Here is a 23,670-nt window from a genome sequence, read left to right as displayed (position 1 = left end):
AATTCCAAATGGCCATGCTACCCAACTAGCTTTGTCTTTCCCCTTTTATCAACAGTCAAAAAGTTCTACCCCACAGGTACCCTTCTCGTTGGCCAGTTTGAATCAAGCGGGAGATGCTATTCCAGCCCCTACAGAACTACAGGATTTCACAGAACTTGGAAATTTCCAAGTTCCAGGAAGTTAAGTTTGCAAATTCCCAAGAGCTGAGTCACCATGGAGAGGACCCCGCAGGTGTATCCTTGTGGTCTCCTTGAGAAGACCTGTTCTAGCCCTCAACCTTCTGGGGTATCCTCTCTCACTACCAACCTATTTTTTTTTTAATTTGCTTTAAAAATGTACCCCTAGTGAGATGCACATACTTAAGTAAAGGGAATGGGTTCTAGAACTGGTATAAAATTGTAATCGTCCTTTATAAAATTAGTAAAGATCCACAAGGTGGGAACTGGATAGTGTAATAGAGATAATGGCCTGGAAAAGGATAAAAATGTTTTCTGTCTCTTTAAAACCCCTTCACCCTTTTTGAGAACTAAAGCCTACCTTCCTGTCTCAGGCCATTTGTTCTACTCTGTACCACTGGAGAGGGTTCAATGGACTTGTCTGGGAGGAGGTCATAAGATTGTCTTCACTTGAGATGGATAGATCAGAGCCATCAACTGTAGGTGAATGTTAATACCAAGAACCTGAAAACTCTCCCTTTTATTAAAGGTTTTATTAAAACCCTATATTTCTGCTTATGGGAGGACATTGCTACCTAGTGACAGGAGCCCACTATTCCTTTTTTTTTTTTTTTTCAGAGACAGAGTCTCACTTTATCACCCTTGGTAGAGTGCCGTGGCATCACACAGCTCATAGCAACCTCCAACTCCTGGGCTTAGATGATTCTCTTGCCTCAGCCTCCCAAGTAACTGGGACTACAGGCGCCTGCCACAATACCTGGCTATTTTTTTGTTGCAGTTTGGCCAGGGCAAGGTTTGAACCTGCCACTCTCAGTATATGGGGCCAGTGCCCTACACACTGGGCCACAGGTGCCACCTCCACTATTCTTTTTATTTGTGCACAAATTAATAAACTCCTCTTTCCTTTTCCTCATATACTTGTTCTCATTCTTCTGATATGGTCATGGGGCCATCAGGACAAGTGCCATGCTTTTCAAAACAGAATTTGGAGCCCTGTGTGGGCCCATCAGTGACTGTAGAATGACATCCAGTTACTGCTGCAAGAAGCAAATAAGGAGCCTTCGGCCAAGCCATGGATCTTCTTGGGGAATAACAACTTCTTTTTGAGGTAAGGGATGGCTCCTAGAAAATACCAGAGTCTGTTTTAGCTCTGTGAAACTCCCATCTCTGTCTCCCCAAACTAGGGGAGCTCCCCAGCAGCCTGAGCTGAGTTGAAGAGAAATAAATGCATTTCCAAAGTGTCTGGATGCCATGGCCATTTGTCTAGAAGTTCCCTGGGGTGCATCCTGAAACACTGATTCCACCCTTCTGGGAGGTTTCCAGACCTCCCTGTCCTGTTGCAGGTCATTTTGTTTGGTGTTTGAAGGTGCTGTTTGGGGTAGAAGTCACAAGACTGAGTGGAACTAGGGAAACTGGTTTGGATTTAGAGCTCAGTTGTGGTTCCCAGGGAACCTTGAGGGGATGGAGAGATGCTGGTTCTTATTTAGAGAACATTTGGTTCTCATTTTGTCCCCTGTGGATTAGGAGATGTTGGTTCTCACTTGAGAGGACCTGGTTCTCATTTTAAGTCTCCTATTTTGTAAGGCCTTGACATTTTGTGTTAAGGATTCCTTATATCGTCTGTGTTTGTCACGTGTGAGTTTTGTTGCAACATAGTGAAACTCCATCTGAAACCCCTTGGAGAGAATCTTGGAGGAATAGCCAACTTGTAGCTATAAGTCTATGTCTAAAAGAGAATGGTGTTATTGTGTGTGCTAGAGTGTGAGAATTGGCTGCTGAATGAAACCTTGACGACTGAATTGCTTAGAGGCCTGGGGTAAAGTTAATGGTACAAGGGAGACCTCCACTGGTGGTGAGTGGGATAGCAGACACTTCTGATGATTTCATGAGCCCATTTACCCACTGGCCTACTCACCATGTGTCTTCTTAGTTGGCACTAAGTCAGGGACCCACCTGCAGGAGTGGGGGCCAGAGTTTGTGGCCCGTGGCAAGGAGAAAAAAAAACGGCACGGGAAGTCACTGCAACATATTTCATTCTTTGGTACAGGTGTCCTCAAACTTTTTAAACAGGGGGTCCATTCACTGTCCCTCAGACTGTTGGAGGGCCGGACTATCGTTTAAAAAACAAAACTATGAACAAATTCGTATGCACACTGCACATATCTTATTTTGAAGTAAAAAAACAAAACGGGAAGAAATACAGTCACACCGCCTCATGTGGACTGCGGGCCGCAGTTTGAGGACCCCTGCTTTGGTATTTTAAATACATTTGTTTTAAAAATTAAATAAAAATGTAAAAGCCAAACAAAAACGTATTAATCAAAATAGAAGGATCTGTTTTATAAGATGTGGATTAATCAAAAGGCACATGAACTTAAGGATCTAGAAGGCTGTGGCTCAGTGAGTAGGGCGCCGGCTCCATATACCGAGGGTGGCGGGTTCAAACCCAGCCCTGGATGAACTGCAACCAAAAAATAGCCGGGCGTTGTGGCGGGCGCCTGTAGTCCCAGCTGCTGGGGATGCTGAGGCAGGAGAATCGCAAAAACCCAAGAGCTGGAGGTTGCTGTGAGTCCTGTGACGTCATGGCACTCTACTGAGGGTGGTAAAGTGAGACTCTGTCTCTACAAAAAAACAAAATATATATATATATATATATATATAGAAGGCTTCATGTGGTATTGAGGCCACAGGCTCTCCACCTCTGCCCTAACCCCATTACTGGTTTCTGAAGGGGTTACTGTACATCATTCCCTAGAAAATCTTGCTCTCTGGCTGGGCATGGTGTTTCATGCCTGTAATCCTAGCATTTTGGGATTACTTGCGTTCAGGGTTCAAGACCAGCCTGAACAAGAGCAAGACTCCGTCTCTACTAAAAATAGAAAAAATAGCCAGATGTTGTGGCCAGGCACCTGTACTCCCAGCTACTCAGGAGGCTCAGGCAAGAGAATTGCTTGAGTCCAAGAGTTTGAAGTTTCTGAAAGCTGTGATGCCACAACACTCTACCCAGGGTGACAGTGAGACTGAAAGAAAAGAAAAAGAAAAAGAAAAAGTAAAAGAAAACCTTGCTCCCAACGTCCCAACTTCTCTTTCAGTATTCCAGTGTTCCTGGATTGCCCGGCCTGAGAGCTCTCATACAAGGAAGCTTGGGAAGCCATACATAGAAGAGAAGACACCCCAACAATATTTCACTTGGTTGTAATGGAATGAAACACATATTGAAAACAGAAAAAAACAACTTGGCACCTGTGGCTCAAGTGGCTAAGGTGCCAGCCACATACACCTGACCAGATGGGTTCGAATCCAGCCCAGGCCCACCAAACAACAATGACAGCTGCAATCAAAAAATAGCTGGGCATTGTGGCAGGCACCTGGGTCTCAGCTACTTGGGAGGCGGAGGCAGGAGAGTCACTTGAGCCCAGGAGTTGGAGGTTGCTGCAAGCTGTGATGCCACGGCACTCTATCCAGGGCAACAGCTTGAGGCTCTGTCTCAAAAAATAAAAAAAACAAACAAAAGAAAACAGAAAAAAAACAAGTGAAATGCTTTCCACTCTATCCCCAAAATGCTGTGTAAAGCGAGATCCACGAGACCCAGGGACTCATAGGAGAGGCCATAGGCAAGCTCTCACCTGGCTAAAAAAATGGAGGCTCTCCTATATATAAAAATACTTGCCCATATGTCTTGATGAGCTGCCTTGGGAGAGTCCCTCAATTTCTCTGGGTTTGCCTTTCACCTGTAAAATGCTACCCTCCCAAATTTGGAAAATTGTCCCAACCTACTGCAACACCAATAATCCCTCACCTTTTGGTGCACCCGGCACTGTTTAAAATATTTCTATTTTTGCTCTTGCACATTGTTTAAATTCTGTTTCTTCCACCAGGCTTTAAGTGTCTGAGGGGAAAATACCCTGTTCCAAACACTTTGGTCACTCTGTGGTTCAGTCCTTCCATGTTATAAAACTGAGGCTGTCAGCATTGTCTGAAATCTTTTGGCAGTTCCTTGTCCATTTGCCCTTGAAAGAAAAGTGCATAATAGGGCTGTGCACAGTGGCTCATGCCTGTAATCCTTGCACTCTGGGAAGCCTAGGCAGGTGGATTGCATGAGCTCAGGAGTTTGAGGCCAGCCTGAATAAGAGGGAAACCCCATCTCTACTAAAAGTAGAAAAACTAGGCAGGCATTGTAGTGGGTACCTGTACTCGGGAGGCTGAGGGAAGAGGACCTCTTGAGGTTGCTGTGAGCTATGACACCATGGCAATCTGCCCTATGGTGACCGAGACTTTGTTTCGAAAGAGAGAAAGAAAGAAGGAAAGAAAGGAAAGGAAAGGAAAGGAAAGGAAAGGAAAGGAAAGGAAAGGAAAGGAAAGGAAAGGAAAGGAAGAGGTATAGTCAATGAGACGGTGTCCTATAGATGGTGCAAAAGGGGCTCTTCTCAGAATAAGGAGTCTCTGCTGCCAACCAACTGTGGGACTCTGAATAATTCACATCTTTGTTGTTTGGAGTCTCATTCTGTTGCCCAGGCTAGACAGCTACCTCAAACTCCTGGATTCAAGTGATCTTCCTGCTCAGCTTCATAAGGACCTGGGACTACAGGCCTGCTACCATGCCCGGCTAATTTTTCTATTTTTAGTAGAGATAAGGTCTCAGTCTTGCTTAGGCTGGTCTTGAACTCCTGAGCTCAAGTGATCCTCCTGCCCCAGCCTCCCAGAGTGCTAGGATTACCGGTGTGTCCCACCGGACCCGCCCTAATTCACATCTTTGGATCACAGTTATCTCACCAGTTAAATGAACAAGTTGGATGATAGGTTCTCTGTGATTACTTTCAGTTCTGTGATGACAGGAACGTATTTTCCTCTAATTCTGTATTGTCTAAGTCTGCATTGACCATTTACCTTTCTCACTCTCTCATTCTTTTATTTCTTAAAAATCACCCTCATGTAGGATAGCAGGAATGCTGCAGTATTGGAGTAGATTAGAGTCACCTCTATGAACTCACATTTAGCTATACACACAAGCACACATACACAAAAAGGAGCAATCAGCTCAGCACCTATAGCTCAGCACATACACGGTGGCTGGCTGTTTCGAATCCAGCCCAGGCCTGCCAAACAACAATGACAACTACAATTGAAAAATAGCCAGGTATTGTGGTGGGTGCCTGTAGTCCCAGCTACTAGGAAGGCTGAGACAAGAGAATCACTAAGCCCAAGAATTTGAGGTTGCTGTGAGCTGATGCCAGGGCGATAAAGTGAGACTCTGTCTCAAAAAAAAGGGGGTGGGGGCAGCACCTGTGGCTCAAAGGAGTACGGCACCGGCTCCATATGCCAGAGGTGGCTGGTTCAAACCCAGCCCCGGCCAAAAACTGCCAAAAAAAAGGTACATATGAAATTTACTAAATGTAGAATATAAATGTCTTAACACAATAACTAAGAAAATGTCATGAAGGCTATCTTAACCAGTTTGATGAAAATATTTCAAATTGTATATAAAATCAGCACATTGGGCGGCACCTGTGGCTCAGTGAGTAGGGTGCTGGCCCCATATTCCGAGGGTGGTGGGTTCAAACCTGGCCCCAGCCAAACTGCAACAACAAAAAAGATAGCCGGGTGTTGTGTCAGGCGCCTGTAGTCCCAGCTACTCGGGAGGCTGAGGCAAGAGGATCGCTTAAGCCCAAGAGCTGGAGGTTGCTGTGAACTGTGACACCACAGCACTCTACCGAGGGTGACAAAATAAGAGACTTTGTCTCTAAAAAATAAAAATAAATAAAAATAAAAATAATACCAGCACATTGTACCACCATGATTGCATTGATGTACACAGCTATGATTAATACAAAATAAAATAAAGTCAAATAATCCCTAAAATGCACACATATATTTCCTAGCTCTGTCCACTGAGAGTTCCTATAAGCAATGACTCCCTAGTAACCACAAGTACACCCACAACACAAATATTAGTTTCTAATACCATTGCCCAATCAAAAGAATCGGGACTTCTTGAGAAGAGGCTGATTCTAGGGCTAGAGTAGTGTCTTAGTCTGTTTTCCGCTATTATAACAGAATACACAGACCAGGTAATTTATAAAAATAAAAGTTTATTTGGTTCATGATTCTGGAGGAGGAAAAGCCCAAAAGAACGGTCTCAGCATCTGGCAAGGGTCCCCCCCATGGCAAAAGGACAGAAGGTAGAAGAGAGCATTCAAGACAGCAAGTCAGGCCAACACATCATTGTATTAGGAGCCCATGCCCCAAACTACTAAACCACTGGCATGATAAAGCATTAATCCATTCATAAGGACAGAGCCCTTGTCACCTCATCACCTCTTTTTTTTTTGAGATAGAGTCTCAAGCTGTCACCCTTGGTAGAGTGCCGTAGTGTCATAGCTCACAGCAACCTCCAACTCTTGGGCTTAAGCGATTCTCTGCCTCAGCCTCCCAAGTAGCTGGGACTGCAGGCGTCTGCCACAACACCCTGCTGTTTTTTTGCTGCAGTTGTCATTGTTGTTTATCTGGCCAGCGCCGGGATCAAACCCGCCAGCCACTGTGCTATGTGCGCCAAACCACCTAATCAGCTCTTAAAATTGCTACAATGTCCATTGAATTTCAGAGTTTTGGAGAGGAAAATTCAAACCATAGTAGAAAGGGGATACACAAGATGAGCCTGTGCGTCTTGAAGTACCAGAAAGTAAGGAAGTGCTCAAAAACAATCCAATGTAGGATGTCAAAGGAGCATAAGGAGGTATTGAAAGAACTCCCAGCTTGGAGGCAGTGGCTCTGGTGGCAGGTGCCCGGGCCGTTCTGGCAGCTACCAGGGGAGCTGGTTCCCCCACCTCAGGCCCCAGGTGTCGGGTGAGAGGCAGCCAGTGACAACGCAGCGGCCCAGGAGCTAATCCAGCCATCATTGAATGATCTGTCCTGGGCAAGATCCTGCCGAACAGCCTGGAGCTCAACATGTGCCTGGCCAAGAGCTGCCACCAGCAGCATGGCATAGTACATCCAACAAGAAAAGATTTGAAGGGCAGCTCCTGTGGCTCAGTGAGTAGGGCACCGGCCCCATATATCTAAGGGTGGTGGGTTCAAATCCAGCCATGGCCAAACTGCAACAGAAAATAGCTGGGCGTTGCAGCAGGTGCCTGTAGTCCCAGCTGCTCGGGAGGCTGAGGCAGGAGAATCGCGTAAGCCCAGGAGTTGGAGGTTGCTGTGAGCTGTGTGACACCACGGCACTCTACCGAGGATGATAAAGTGAGACTCTGCCTTTACAAAAAAATTAAAAAAAGAAAGAAAGAAAAGATTTGAAAACCATGCTGAAATTCTACTGTTGTCCAGGTCAACAGATGCCCTAGAGGCTGACACAGACCATTTTCTCAATTTTCTCCCTTAAAACAGCACTTTATGAAAATGTATCCTGAGAAGAAGCATAGATGTATTAAGTGCACCAATTCATAAGGCTCAGAGCGGGACCTGAAGAGGTGTGTGTGACTGTCCCTATGCTAGCAAAACCACACTGCAGTGCCACATCTACTGAACAGGCCATGAGATCCCTGCAGAATACAGGGACCCACCCAGTAAGAAAAGGAGAATGGAAAACTGCCTGTAAAACCAGAAGTTGTCCAATAAGACCACTGAATCGTTGAGCAACCAACTGATCCCTAGGACAGACACTCGAGAATTAGGAGCTTCAGAAATAAAGCTAGTAGCTCCTTTTGAAGATTTTTGTGGCTCGAATGCCAGAAAGCAGATGCGTACAACACCTCTGACATATGCTCAGAAGTTGTTTTTACCAAAGCCCAAAGTGGCTTTGCTTTTAAACTACCTACGATGTGGTTTTCTCCTATGCTTCTCTTTGTGCCTCTGGCAGACTCCTCGGCCCAGCCTGTGGTGTTACGTATGATCCCGGCTCTGCAACAGGGTCTGTGCTCTTAGTGCACTTGTCAGTAGGAATCCTGCTCCTCTGCCTAGATTCAGAGGCTTACTCTCTCTCTCTCTTTTTTTATTTTTTTATTGTTAAATCATAGCTGTGTACGTTAGTGCAATCAAGGGGTACAATGTGCTGGTTTCATATACAATCTGAAATAATCTCATCAAACTGTTCAACGTGGCCTTCATGGCATTTTCTTAGTTATTGTATGTAGACATTTGTATTCTGCATTTAGTAAGTTTCACCTGTACCCATTCTAAGATGCACCGTAGGTGTGGCCCCACCCATTACCCTCTCTCCACCCAACCTCCCCCCTCCCTTCCCCTTCCTTGGCCCTTTCCTCATAGTCTTGTGCTATAGTTGGGTTATAGCCTTCATGTGAAAGCTATAATTTAGCTTCATAGTAGGGCTGAGTACATTGGATACTTTTTCTTCCATTCCTGAGATACTTTGCTAAAAAGAATATGTTCCAGCTCCTTCCATGTAAACATGAAAGAGATAAAGTCTCCATCTTTCTTTAAGGCTGCATAATATTCCATAGTATACATGTACCACAATTTGTTAGTCCATTCGTGGGTCAATGGGCACTTGGGCTTCTTCCATGACTTAGCAATTATGAATTGGGCTGCAATAAACATTCTGGTACAGATGTCTTGGTTATATTGTGATTTTTGGTCTTCTGGGTATAAACCTAGTAAAGGAATTATAGGATAGAATGGCAGGTCTATTTTTAGGTCTCTAAGTATTCTCTAAACATCCTTCCAGAAGGAACGTATTAGTGTGCATTCCCACCAGCAGTGTAGAAGTATTCCCTTTTCTCCACATCCACACCAACATCTCTGGTTTTGGGATTTTGTTGTGTGGGCTACTCTTACTGGGGTTAGGTGATATCTCAAAGTAGTTTTGATTTGCATTTCTCTGATGATTAAGGATGATAAGCTTTTTTTCATGTGTTTGTAGATCGTGGGTCTGTCTTCTTTAGAGAATTTTCTCTTCAAATCCCTTGCCCACCCTGAGATGGGATCACTTGTTCTTTTCTTGCTAATATGTTTGAGTTCTCTGTGAGTTCTGGTTATTAGACCTTTATCGGAGGTATAACCTGCAAATATTTTCTCCCATTCTGAGGGCTGTCTGCTTGCTTTGCTTACTATGTTCTTGGCTGTGCAGAAGCTTGGCTGTGCAGAAGCTGTCTGCTTGCTTTGCTTACTATGTTCTTGGCTGTGCAGAAGCATCAGGTCCCAGTACTGTATTTTTGATACTGCTTCAGTTGCCTGGGGAGTCCTCCTCATAAAATATTCACCCAGGCTGATTTCTGCAAGAGTTTTCCCTGCAATTTCTTCAAGTATTTTTATAGTTTCATGTCTTAAGTTTAAATCTTTTATCCAGTGAGAATCTATCTTAGTTAATGGTGAAAGGTGTGGGTCCAGTTTCAGTCCTTTGCAGATTGCCAGCCAGTTCACCCAGCACCATTTGTTAAATAGGGAATCTTTTCCCCACTGAATGTTTTTAATTGGCTTGCCAAAGATCAAATAATGATAACTAGCTGGGTTTATCTCTTGGTTCTCTATTCTGTTCCATACATCTACCTCTCTGTTTTTGTGCCAGTGCCATGCTGTTTTGATCACTATCGATTTATAGTACAGTCTCAGGTCTGGTAGCGTGATTCCTCCTGCTATGTTTTTATTGCTGAGTAATATTTTGGCTATTCGAGGTTTTTTCTGATTCCATATAAAATAAAGTATCATTTTTTCAAGATCTTTAAAATATGACAATGGAGCTTTAATCGGAATTGCATTAAAATTATATATTGCTTTGGGTAGTATAGACATTTTAACAATATTGATTCTTCCCAGCCATGAGCATGGTATGTTTTTCCATTTGTTAACATCTTCAGCTATTTCTTTTCTTAAAGTTTCACAGTTCTCTTTGTAGAGGTCTTTCACATCCTTTGTTAGGTATACTCCCAAATATTTCATCTTCTTTGGCACTACTGGGAATGGTGAATGTTTTTTCACCTTGGTTGTTGTTGGCATATATAAAGGCTACAGATTTATGGGTGTTGATTTTGTAGCCTGAGACATTGCTGTTTTCCTTGATCACTTCTAAAAGTTTTGTGGTATAATTCCTAGTATTTTCCAGATATACAATCATATCATCTGCAAAGAGTGAAAGTTTGATCTCTTCTGACCCTATGTGGATACCCTTGATCGCCTTTTCTTCCCTAATTGCAATGGCTAAAACTTCCATTACAATGTTAAAGAGCAATGGAGACAATGGGCAACTTTGCCTGGTTCCTGATGTAAGTGGAAATGATTTCAATTTAACTCCATTCAATATGATATTGTCTGTGGGTTTGCTGTAGATGGCCTCTATTCGTTTAAGAAATGTCCCTTCTATTCCAATTTTCTTAAGTGTTCTGATCATGAAGGGATGCTGGATATTATCAGAAGCTTTTTCTGCATCAATTGAAAGAATCATATGGTCCTTATTTTTTAGTTTGTTTATGTGCTGAATTACATTTATAGATTTACGTATATTGAACCAGCCTTGAGACCCTGGGATAAATCCGACTTGGTCATGGTATATAATTTTTTTGATGTGTTGTTGGATTCTGTTTGTTAGGATCTTATTGAGTATTTTAGCATCAATATTCATTAGTGATATTGGTCTATAATTTTCTTCTCTTGTTGGGTCTTTCCCTAGTTTAGGGATCAAGGTGATGTTTGCTTCGTAGAATGTGCTGGGTAGTATTCCTTTTTTTTCTATATTTTGGAAGAGGTTTAGTAATATAGGTACTAGTTCTTCTTTAAAGGTTTGGTAGAATTCTGACGCGAAGCCATCTGGTCCTGGGCTTTTCTTTTTAGGGAGATTTTGTATAGCTGATGCTATTTCAGAACTTGATATAGGCCTGTTCAACATTTCCACTTCATTCTGGCTAAGTCTTGGTAGGTGGCATACTTCCAGGTATTGGTTGATTTCTTTCAGATTTTCATATTTCTGAGAGTAGAGTTTCTTGTAGTATTCGTAAAGGATTTTTTGAATTTCTGAGGATTCTGTGGTTATTTCATCATTACCATTTCTGATTGATGAAATTAGAGATTTTACTCTTTTTTTCCTGGTTAGGTTGGCAAAAGATTGATCTATTTTATTGATTTTTTTTGAAAAACCAACTTTTGGGTTTATTATCTGTTGTATAATTCTTTCATTTTCAATTTCATTTAATTCTGCTCTGATTTTAGTTATTTTTTTTCTTCTGCTGGGTTTGGGGTTGGAAAGTTCTTCCTTCTCCAGTTGCTTGAGATGTTCCATTAAGTTATTAACTTCTTCTCTTTCCCTGAGGAAGACTTGCAGTGCTGTAAGTTTCCCTGTTAGGACTGCCTCTGCAGTATCCCAGAGTTTCTGGTAATTTGTGTCTTGATTGTTGTTTTGTTCCAAGAATTTGGTGATTTTCTTCTTAATCTCCTCTATAACCCATCTATCCTTTGGCATAAGGTTGTTTAGGTTCCATGTTTTTGTATGGGTATGCAGGTTTCTGTTGTTATTGAGTTCAACTTTTATTCCATGATGGTCTGAGAAGATACAAAGAATAATTTCTATTTTTTAAAATTTGCTGAGGTTAGATTTGTGACCTAGAATGTGGGCAGTTTTGGAGTATGTTTTATGGGCTGATGAGAAGAATGTGTATTCAGTTTTGTTGGGATGAAATGTTCTGTAGATATCTGTTAAGTCCAGATGTTGAATGGTTAAGTTTAAACCTAAAATTTCTTTGCTTAGCTTCTTTTTGGAGAATCTATCCAGCACTGCTAGAGGGGTGTTAAAATCTCCAACTACTATGGAACTGGAGGAAATCAAGTTGCTCATGTCTGTTAGAGTTTCTCTTAAAAATTGAGGTGCATTCTGGTTGGGTGCATAAATATTAATGATTGAAATCTCATCATATTGAGTATTATCTTTAACAAATAAGAAATGTCCATCCTTATCCTTCTTTATTTTCATTGGTTTAAAGCCTATTGTGTCTGTGAATAGGATTGCAATGCCTGCTTTTTTCTGCTTTCCATTTGCCTGGAATATAGATGACCATTCCTTCATCTTGAGTCTATATTTGTCCTTTAATGAAAGATGAGATTCTTGTATGCAGTAGATATTGGGTTGAGTTTTGTATCCAGTCAGCCAACCTGTGCCTATTTAGAGGACAATTTAAACCATTCACATTAATTGAGAATATTGATAAGCCTTTTGAAAGTCCGGTGGACATTTTTAATCCTTTTGCAATTGTAGAAGTTGGAATTTGATCAAAAGTTTCTGGGTAGGTTTACTTCTGTGGTGGGGGATTATGCTGGTCTTTGTGGAGGATAGGTCTGAGAATATCCTGGAGAGCTGGTTTAGTTATGGCAAATTTCTTCAACATGTGAATGTCATTAAAGTATTTAATTTCTCCTCATAAATGAAACTCAGTTTGCTGGGTACAGGATCCTGGGTTGAAAGTTATTTTGTTTTAGGAGATTAAAAGTCGATGACCATCCTCCTCTAGCTTGAAAGGTTTCAGCAGAGAGATCTACAGTTATTCTAATTTTCTTGTGCTTATAGGTGATGGTTTTCTTTCATCTGGCTGGTTTCAGAATTTTCTCCTTCATATTAACTTTAGTGAAATCGATTATGATGTGTCTGGGGGATGTCTTATTTCGGTTGAGTCATGCTGGAGTTCTGAAACTGTCTGCTATCTGAATTTCAGAATCTCTTGGCATGTCTGGAAAGTTCTCCTTCATAATCTCATGGAGAAGAGACTCTGTGCCTTGTGAAGCCACTTTGTCACTTTTGGGGATCCCTATAAGACAAATATTGGTTTTCTTCTAATTATCTCAGAGTTCTCTGAGAGAGTGATCTGTTTTTGCCCTCCATTTCTCTTCCTCTTTGAGAGTTTGGGAGTGTCAAAAGCTTTGTCTTCAATGTCAGAAATCCTTTCTTCTGCTTGCTCCATTCTGTTACTGAGGGATTTGACTGTGTTTCTCAGATCTTTGAGGGCTGCAACTTCTTGTCTCAATGTGTCAAAATCTTTGGTCATTTGGTCTTTGAATTCATTGAATTCTTGAGATACCTTTTGTGTTACTGCTTGGAATTCTAATTCGATGTTATTAGCTATCCAGATTCTGAATTCAATTTCTGACATCTCAGCTATTTGTTTGTGCATGGGACTTGTGCTGTGTCTGCCCCATTGATCCCTGGGGGAGTTGATCTACTCTGATTATTCATATTGCCAGAGTTTTTCTGTTGATTTTGCCTCATGATTGTTTTTCACCATTGTCTCTGGCTGTCCTCAGAGTTGGGGAGGTGTCTCTCCGAGATTAGACTCTAGCAGGATCACTCTATTGTTGCTGGATCTTTGTAGAGAGTGACCCTGTGTAGTTCTTCTGGGGCTGCCCCAGCCAGGGAGATCTGGTTGTTGAAGCAGCTCCAGAGTGTGACACACCCGGATCCAGCAACAGGGCAGGAGGTGGTGCACACGGTTCTGGGAGTGCCTGGCACCCAGTTACTTTGGCACAGAAAGCCCAAGTCTACAGCAGTCTCTGGCCAGGAGAAGGGCTCTGCACAGAGCCAGGGAGGGCTCTGGAGGGCACGCAGCTACCAGAATCCCTGGCCAGACGAGCAGGCCAGTGTGGAGGCAGGGAGGGTACAGGAGGGAGGACACAGGGTTGCGTGGTTCCCGTAGTTCCTGGGCAGGGCATGTGGAGGTCCAGCGGGTGCGGGTCGCAGGTTGGGGATCACAGCGCAGCTCTTATGGAGGTCCGGGCAGTGCCGAGTCCAGCAGTTTCTAGAACTAGTTTCAACCTAGTTCTTGAAACTAGTTCTGAACTAGTGCTATGAGCTGTGACACCATGGCACTCTACCCAGGGCAACAGCCTGAGGCTCCCGTGTGCCAAAACCAGTCTCACTCTGCCCCTGAGGGTTAAGGCTGTAAGGCAGTTCAGTTCCCACCTTTAGGCTGCTCAGTCACTAGGTTACTAGCTCCTGCCCAATCCTTGCTCTGCGACCCTGAGGGTGGAGTTTTCCAGGGCAGTTCTCTCACAATGGCTCCCTGTGGCCCTAAGCCAAACACTATTAGCTCCATCTGGCTCAGCGGCTCAGTCTGGGGCCCTAGACAATGCCCAAATTTCTCTGCACTCTGCTCAAGCTCTCCCCAAGGCAGTTCAACTGAGTGCCAAGTCCAAAAACACTGAAACAGTTCACAGGTAAGGCCTTTCCTGTTTGCAGTCTCACTGCTGCTTGTACTTACAGCTGCCGGCGAGATTAGGTCGATCGAACACATGCAACCACTTGCCAGTTTTCCACTGTTTTTGTCCTCCTCTTGGGGTCCAGAAGTCCCTTGATGACTCCCTGTATCCTTAAAGAGATGATTAGAGGCAGATCCCACCAGCCAGAGATGCCTGGAATCTTATCTCCCCAGACTCACCATGCCCAGTTGCAGGGAAGCTGTTACTCGGCTGCCATCTTGCTCCACCTCCTCTCTCTTTTTTTAATGTTTGGGATTCATTGAGTGTACAAAGAACTAGGTTACACTGATTGCATTTGTTAGGTAAAGTCCCTCTTATAATTGTGTCCCACCCCCAAGTGGTGTGCCATACACCGTGACTCCCCAGAGCTTTACTCTCTTAAGGAAAGCCTAACACTTTCCAAAATTGAGCTGGTTGGTACAGGTGTTCAAGTGAAGCTGGGTAAAAGTCTATCTAATTCTTTTCAAGAACTGGGGAACACATGCCAAAAGAACTGCAATTCTTCCATCAATGTACAGACAAATCTGTCTTATGCCTTGCAAAACTTTATACCTCTACACAATGAGCTAACCCTGATTCCTCTGTGTGGTCTTGTTCCCAGACTGATTTGTCATCTGATTCTCAAGTGTCTTTTCCCATTGGTGTTCACACTCAGATGTTTTTGTCCACCTCTAAGGTAACTTCATCCATCGCTGCGCAGACTGAGGCATTTATAGACACTTGTTTCCAGTCAGGTGGGATCTCCAAAAAACTCAGACCAGTGGGATGCAAAGTCCAACAGGTGAGCACATATAGATGGACCAAGCTAGAATGTGCAGAGACATTTTTGAGAGTGTTCATTCATCATACAGTCTTGCTACAGACAATATCATAAGCAACACTTTAGTAGCAGAGACAGTATACCATGGTTTGTTGTCCCAGAATGACTCTAGGACTTTAAATCAAGACATTGAAAAATATGCACCAAATGGCAGTGCCCATAGCTCAGTGAATAGGTCACTGGCCACATACACTGAGGCTGGTGGGGTCTAACCCAACCTGGGCCAGCTAAAACAACAAAGACAACAGCAACAACAACAAAAATAGCCGGGTGTTGTGGCAGGCTTCTGTAATCCCAGCTACTTGGGAGGCCGAAGCAAGACAATCACCTAAGCCCAAGAGTTTGAGGTTGCTGTGAGCTGTGATGCCAGGGCACTCTACCAGGGCAACAGTTTGAGACTCTGTCTCAAAAAAAAAAAAAAAAAAAAAAAAGAAAAGAAAAATCTGCACCAATTACAAACTTCAGTGCACAGAATAATTTGCTTTCTTCACAGAATATGACAGATAATCAAACCCAAACCATGGATTTATTACGTGATTTAGAAAACATCTTGCCAAATAATCTGCCTGGTCAGACATTGGATAATCATAGTCTTTTGTCTGACACAAATCCTGGGCCTGATACCCACCTCCCATCTGGCCCAGCTCAGAATAGTGGAATAGATTTTGACATCAAAGACTTCTTTTCAGACTCAAACTGAAGAGAGTGAACTTAGCACCATGAAAACAGAGCCAGTCTTGGAATCACTGGACATAGAAACCCAAACTGACTTCTTACTGGCAGACACCTCTGCCCAGTCCTGTGGATGTAGGGGAAATTCTAATTTCTTAGGCCTTGAGATGTTTGACACACAGATACCGACAGACTTAAATTTCTTTTTAGACAGTAGCCTTCATCTGCCTCTGGGAAGCACTGCAGCTTTTCCATGAGTACTGACTCATCTGACACAGAGACCCAAACTGAAGGAATTTGCACTGCTAAAAACATACCCCCTCTAAGCTCGGTGCCTGTGTCTCAAGTGGTTAAGGTGCCAGCCGCATACACCTGAGCTGGCAGTTTCGAATCCAGCCCTGGCCCGCCAAACAACAATGATGGCTGCAACCAAGAAAAGTAGCCGGGCATTGTGGCAGGTGCCTGTGGTCCCAACTAGTTAGGAGATGGAGGCAGGAGAATCGCTTGAGCCCAGGAGTTGGAGGTTGCTGTGACACCATGGCACTCAACCCAGGGCAACAGCTTGAGGCTCTTTCTCAAAAAAAAAAAAAAAAAAAAGAATACCCCCTCTAAAAAGTAAGGTTCAGTTGAATCACATAGATACACAGACCATGAGTTCTGGTTTTAAAACCCTGGGGATCTTGTTCTTCATCAGCAACAAAACTCAAACAGCAATGGATAACTTTCTTGGCTGATTTGGCCTGGAACATGATGGAGTCTCAGTTCTGCTCTGTAGAAACCCAGACTACACACAGTCTTCCAACTTCCAAAAGTGGAGTCCATGTATGGGGTGGCATTTATCATTTCCTTCTGGATTTGGAAAACAGCGAAAGGGATAATTCTGTTGAATGTAGTAGACATGAAATTGGTGTATAAATGTGAGTGTATTATAAAGCGTAAGACGTTGATAAAATAGAAAAAAAAAAAGAGTGCTCAGTGGCCCAAACAAAAACAATCCAAAAAATTCAACAAAATATCAATAAGGAGTATGGCATCACTTATAACCCAAAGGATGAAATAAATATCCACAAGTCCATATTGACATAAATATTTGATTGATAAATCAAAAAATGAGAGAACAGCCCTCTCTCACACAAAAAATTTTTTTTCAAATACTTTATGTGGATACTGTGCCTTCAGAGCAGTGAGCACAAATCTCTACCCCTTAAGTGGGATTGCACTTAAGTTACTTGTTTCCAAAGAAGACAATATGGAAAGGAAAGGGAAAGTAAAACCAAGAGTTACTTTGCAATGGAGAAACCTGACAAAAAGCCCCTCAGCCAAGTGATGAAACTCATTATAAAGTGATAAGTCATATTGATAGTATGTACCCCTGATGTGGTATGTCACGAGAATGCCACTTCACCTCTGTAGTGTTCTTTCAAACAGCTATAACCCTAACCCTAACCATTGGATAAACCCAAACTGCAGAATATTCTACAAACATCTGACAAGTGGTCTACAAAACTATCAAGGTTGTCAGAATAAGAAAAGTCTGAGGACTGCCATTGTCAAGAAGATCTCAAGGAGACATGATGACTAAATGTGATTTCCTGGATGCAGTCCTGAAAAAGGAAAATACACTGGGGAAAAACTTTTGAAATAAGAATAAAGTGAGGTATCTAGTTACACTAGTTTGCTAATATTGGTTCCTTAGGGTTTTTGTTTTTTGTTGTTTCTTTGGTTGTTTCTGTTGTTGTCTTTAAAGACAGGGTCTTGGCCAGGTACAGTGACTCACACCTGTAATCCTAGCACTCTGGGAGGCTGAGGCAGGTGCACTGCCTGAGCTCAGGAGTTTGAGACCAGCCTGAGCAAGAGTGAAACCCTGTGTCTACTAAAAAATTAGAAAAATTAACTGGGCATTGTCCAGGTGTCTGTAGTCTCAGCTACTTAGAAGGCTGAGGCAAGAGGATTGCTCAAACCCAGGAGTTTTAGGTTGTTGTGAGCTATGATGCTATGGCACTCTAGCAGAATAAGACTCTGTGCCAGAGAATAAACAGAGTAAGAGTAACAGAGTAACAGAGTAAGACTCTGTGTCAGAAAATAAAAACATAAAAAAAAAAAACAAAGATGTGGTCTCTCTGTCACCCAGGCTGGAATGCAGTTGTGCCATCATACCTTGCTGAAGCCTCAAACTTTAGTCTCAGTGATCCTCCTCCCTCAACCTCCCCAGTACCTGGGATTACAGGTGCACACTACCATGCCAGTCTGGTTCCTGAGTTTTGATAAATGTACCATGGTAATGCAAAATGTTAACAGGGAAATGTAGATGAGGGGCATATGGGAACCTCTTATACATATATTTGTAACTTTTCTATAAATGTAACACTATTCTAAAATTAAGTTGATTTAAATAAAATCACTTCCAGAGATAACCAAGGATTCATCACATAAAAATTGAAGGCATCACCAAGGATTATGATACCGATTAGGATGTTTTTGCATGTTAAGTTTATGGTTTTAGACCAATTGCCAGAGATATTCTTAGAACAGATTAATAAAGACAATAGCCAATATTTACTGCACAGTTATTATGAGCCAGACACTGCATTAAGTCATTTAAAACACATTAACTCAAGATATGTCAATGTTTATGATGTGGTAACTCATCCAAAAGCATCTTACTAAAAATAACTGGAAGGCACTTGTCTAGTCACTCCACAATCAAATCTATATTTTGATTCTGATTTTGATTTTTGCTTTCCAAAGTTAACTTCACTTTGAATCTGGACTTAGTGTAGGAAAACAGGCTGTCATTTGGCAAGAGTGATGTCATCTTGAAGTGAATCAACATGATGACCAATATTTGACTCCACAAACCACAATGTTCCCATAGCATAGATGACCCCCATAAAGAAACAATGCCTATACCATAGATAACTCTTCATCAAGATGCTTATCTGACCTCCCCAGTAGTCACAAGTTTCACAAGACAGTCTGAGGCATGCCCAGCTGCACATGTATTTATCCTAAAAGCTTGCTATGTAAAGGATGTTTTCTGGAGGGCAGTTCAAAAATCCACTATCTCTCAGTCACCAGAGACATGGCTTCTGTTCCTAAGTCTCTGTGTCTATGGTGATGCATCAGACTGAGAAGTGACTGAGCACATGACAGGGAGAAGAACCAACTGTTGAAGAGAAGCAGGGCCAAGAAGACAACAGGGCTGTGCCCATACCAGATGACAAGAGGGAGCACCATCTTCCACTGCTGGGAAGGAGGGTCCACGGGAACATCTCCATCCTCACCTCCTCTGGGTGGGCTATTTGGATTCATGACCTTGAAAGAGACGCTAATTACTCCTCATTTAAGGAGCCTCCTCTCATAGGTAGACTCTCCTCATAGCTCAGAGATATTCATCCCTAAAATAGCACTCTGTCTCCTAAGTAAAAAATATAATTAATGATTCATTTCAGTGAAAAAAAAAAAACCTCTAACATCTATTCATGCTAAAATAATACCAAATGCTATGAAAATGAGCAATGCGGGCGGCGCCTGTGGCTCAAGGAGTAGGGTGCCAGTCCCATATGCCGGAGGTGGTGGGTTCAAACCCAGCCCCGGCCAAAAAAAAAAAAAAAATCACACACACACAAAAAAATGAGCAATGCCTCAGTAGTGAACATCAGTTATCACACAGTAGGCAGCATCCTGTCCCCTCTAACAAGCCTAGTAGGCTTGCTCAAAGCACTTCTAGGCTGTGAAATCCTAAATACTAAAGACCACATGCTTCCCACCAGGTAGGTATACACATACGCAATTGAACCTTCATGCCAGTTAGAAATTAACATACCCTGTTTCCCCGAAAATAAGACAGTGTGCAGTATCTTATTTTAAGGTGTGCTCCCAAAGATGCTCTAAGTCTTATTTTCAGGGGATGTCTTATCTTTCCTGTAAGTAGGTTTTATTTTCGGGTGATGTCTTATTTTCGGGGAAACGGGGTAGAAGTGAAGACTAAAGAAATTGATGACAACATTGCCAGTGATGGGCAGCTGTATTATTGCTATTAGACACTAATAAACTGGGTGGCCACTTGGAAAGTCATGAATGGTGAAGATGTTTCTGGAAGAAAGAATTTGTGTTTAAGGTTGTCATGGGGTGACTTGGCACTTGTAGCTCAGTGGTTAGTGCTTGCCACATACACTGGGGCTGGCAGGTTCCAACCTGGCCTGGGCCTGCTAAAACAACAATGACAGGGTTCTGGCAGCTGAGTTGCAGAGCTCAGAAGTGATTTTTTTTATTTGTTTTTTCCTTTCCTGAGACAAATGGCTGGAGTGGAAGCACAGCCCGCTGCCACACTTCGGGTTTGTGCTTGTTTCTTTTCTTTCACCTTGGGATTTGTGGGCATCAGGCTGTAATGTGTGCCAAGGGAGAAACTGGGTTTTATACAGAGATGATAGTGAAATCCTTGCACCAAGAAGATTCATTTCAAAAGAAATGTACTTATCACTTGAGATACTTGGAGACATTTTGGATTGTCACAAAGGAAGAGGCTCCCATCCAGAAGGAGAGTTAAAGGACAGAAATTTAGCAAATAACCTGGCGGATTAGAGCTGTGCCAAGACAGAAGATTGAAGAACGCACATCAACCCTGCTGAGGCGAACTGCGACCCCAAGAATACAAACAAAAGGTACAAAATCCATCACCAAGTGGATGGGAGTCCCCTCCCCCATGAGAGTAGCTCAGAGTACCCCATAAACAAATGAACAGAGTTCAAAAGTCCTCCCATTATACTCCACAGGAGAGACTCTCTAAAAACTGGACCTACTTCCCCTACTAGGGTGCCATGGCGCTCTCCTGCCAGGCATAAAACTGTGTAAAAGTGTATATATTCTCTACCTGCAATTCTGAGCTCCCACCATTCCCCTCCACTTTCACTCTGAGGTCTGGAGGCCTGTCCCCCAGAAGTCCACATTCTTGGGTGATTTCTCAAGGGGTGTGGACAGGGCCTGGACTGTAGCTGGTCAGTGCTGATTCTGTGGCATGGGAGTGGGGAGAGGATGGTCAGCTGAGAGGGAACCACGCTGGAGCGGCAGTGCCCTGAGGCGCAGAGCAGCAGCCGTTTTTGACAAAAATAGGGCTCACCCCTTGATATTCTGGAGTCACATTCCCTGTCTCTCTGGGCAACCAGATGAGGCCGAGCATCTTCTCAGGTGGCAAGCACCAGTGGAACAGATCTGGGACAGAAACACAGGCCCCGTGAGTAAAGGGTTTTCCTGAGGTGGTACCGGCCTGAGTGGAGCACGGGGACTAGAAAATGCATGCACAGTACCGGCTGACTTCCAGGGCAGCGCTGACCCAGAGGACTGCTTTACTGAGCCTAATACTCACCCAGACCCCAGGGGATCATCAGCCTAGACAAAGGAGGGCAGGAGGCTAGAACTGCTGTGAATACAGCTAACTGTGCTGTGAATACAAACCTGCAACAGCAAAGACAGGGCCTGAGGCACAGGTTCTGTGAACTCAAAACAGCTTCTCTTCTGCAGGGGAATTTAGCCGGGACAGAAACAAATTTTGCAAAGTTCTTCTGTTCAGTCAGTAACATCAATCATGGGCAGGGCTAGACCAGAGTGAACACCCCCCAACCTCCATGAAGTGTCCGAGGTTGTCAGGCTCACATCCCCCTGCCAGATAGAGGCAGAGAGCAGCGGCCTGGGTGAGGAGACATAGATTTCCTTGTGATTCAGGCAGGTGCAAACCCCTGGAGTATCTGCTCATTGGAGGCAACTGGGTCACAGCCCTGTGGGGTTATCAGTGATTGGGTGTGACAGAGGTGCCAGGTGGGGTGTGACAGAGGTGCATCAACCTTCCCAGACTAATCTATTTGCTGGGTGGGTCCTCCTGACTTCACAGAGCACTGGAGCAAGTCATATTTGAGTTGTCAGCAGACCCCTGCAATCTAGTTGCCAGAGACCTTTTAAACTCTTCCACACGAGACAGGTGTTGACTGGCACAATTGATTTGGACATTTTGAACTGAGCCAATCACCCAAGGACTATCCAAGTGGTGCCCTGGGTGTGTGGTTGTAGGAAGGTTTGATTTTCTTTTTCCAATTGTTGCCTGTGGGGGGCGGGGTGACTTAATTGCTGGTATTTCTCCACAGCTGAGACTTCAACCCAAAGTAATTGTCTCAGTAGGATCAGACAGAGACCAGCTGAAAGCAACACAGAGCCACTTAGCCACAAACAGGTCCCCAGTTTCTCAGGCCGTAGCACTGTACAGGTCCTCAGCAAAGCTCCAGGGGAAAAGTCAAATGGTGTAAAATAATCATGTGGCAGAATCAGCGTAAAAACTCTGGTAACATGAATAAACAGAGTAGATCAATCTCCCCCCCCCCACCAAGGAAAGATATGGCACATGGAACTAAAGGTCCCATTCATAAACAGATGGCCAAGATGTCAGAAATTGAATTCAGAATTTGGATTACAAACAAGATTAATAGAATGGAGGAAAATTTGGAATTAGAAATTCGAGGAGCAATTAAAAAGTCAGAATTGGAAATTCAAGGAGAAATTCAAAAGTTATCTCAAGAATTCAATAAATTTAAAGACAAAATCACCAAAGACTTTGACACATTGAAGCAAGAATTTGCAGTCCTCAAAGATCTGAAAAATACAATAGAATCCCTCAGTAACAGAGTGGAGCAAGCAGAAGAAAGGATTTCTGACATTGAAGACAAAGCTTTTGAATGTTCCCAAACTCTCAAAGAGGAAGAGAAATGAAGAGCAAAAATGGATCATTCTCTTAGAGTGCTCTTGGATAATTCAAAGAAGGCTAATATCCACCTCATTGGAATCCCTGAAAATGATGAAGTAGCTTCGAAAGGCACAGAGGCCCTTCTCCATGAAATTATGAAAGAGAATTTTCCAGACATGCCAAAAGATTCTGAAATTCAGATAGCAGACAGTTTCAAAACCCCAGCACAACTCAACCCGAATAAGACATCCCCAGGCACATCATAATTAACTTCACTAAAGTTAACATGAAGGAGAAAATTATGAAAACAGCAGATGTAAGAGGACCATAACATACAATGGGAAGAATATTAGAATGACTGAAGATCTCTAGGCTGAAACCTTTCAAGCCAGAAGAGGGTGGTCATTGACTTTTTGTAGAGTATTTCTTCCATTTGAATCATGGTTTGAGAAGTGTGAGATACATATATAGAATTTCTCTATGAATTCTTTTATGTACTGAAATGAGTAGTGGTTATAGGATTTGACACTTTCCTCTCATTTGTAGTTGATCTCTATGTTATAAATTATTTATTTATACAATGATTTAAGCACTAACCAGTTGTCAAGCTCTTCACATTTGTAGGCTTCCTCTTCAACATGAATTTTATTGTGTACAGAAAACAGTACATACTGGCATGAGACTTTGCCACACCTTCACATTGTTTCCATTTTTCCTCCTATGGTTTCTCTTATGTTTACTAAGACTGAGGATCACTGAAAATCTTTGCAACATTATGGACATTTGAAAGATTTCTCTCCAATATGAATGTTATTATGTGTAGTAAGGTTTAAGCTCTGTTTAAGGTCACTGCCATACTGTTTGCATTTGTAGGAGTACTCTCCAGATTGAATTTTTCTATGCTTAGCATGCTATGAATACCAAGTCAAGGCATTGCCACAGTCTCCATTTGGAGGGTTTCTTTCCTGTGTGATTTCTTCTATGTACAGTGAGGATTGACTCTGAGTTAGAGTTTGCACACTGTTTATAGGTTTCCTATTTATAAGGTTTCTCTTTAGAATAAATTCTTAAATGTCTAGAAAAGTTCACAA

At 42.9% G+C, this 23,670-nt stretch overlaps 1 pseudogene; it reads left to right on the top strand.

Moving 5' to 3' along the window:
- Positions 1 to 7,459: 7,459 nt before the first annotated feature.
- LOC128597838 (ATM interactor-like) lies at positions 7,460 to 16,764 on the top strand (annotated as a pseudogene).
- The last annotated feature ends 6,906 nt before the right edge of the window (positions 16,765 to 23,670 follow it).

The sequence above is a fragment of the Nycticebus coucang genome, chromosome 2, assembly GCF_027406575.1.
Source record: "Nycticebus coucang isolate mNycCou1 chromosome 2, mNycCou1.pri, whole genome shotgun sequence".
NCBI lineage: Eukaryota > Metazoa > Chordata > Mammalia > Primates > Lorisidae > Nycticebus > Nycticebus coucang.
The sequence above is the reverse complement of the archived record's forward strand: the minus strand, read 5'-3'. Positions and strand labels throughout refer to the sequence as shown.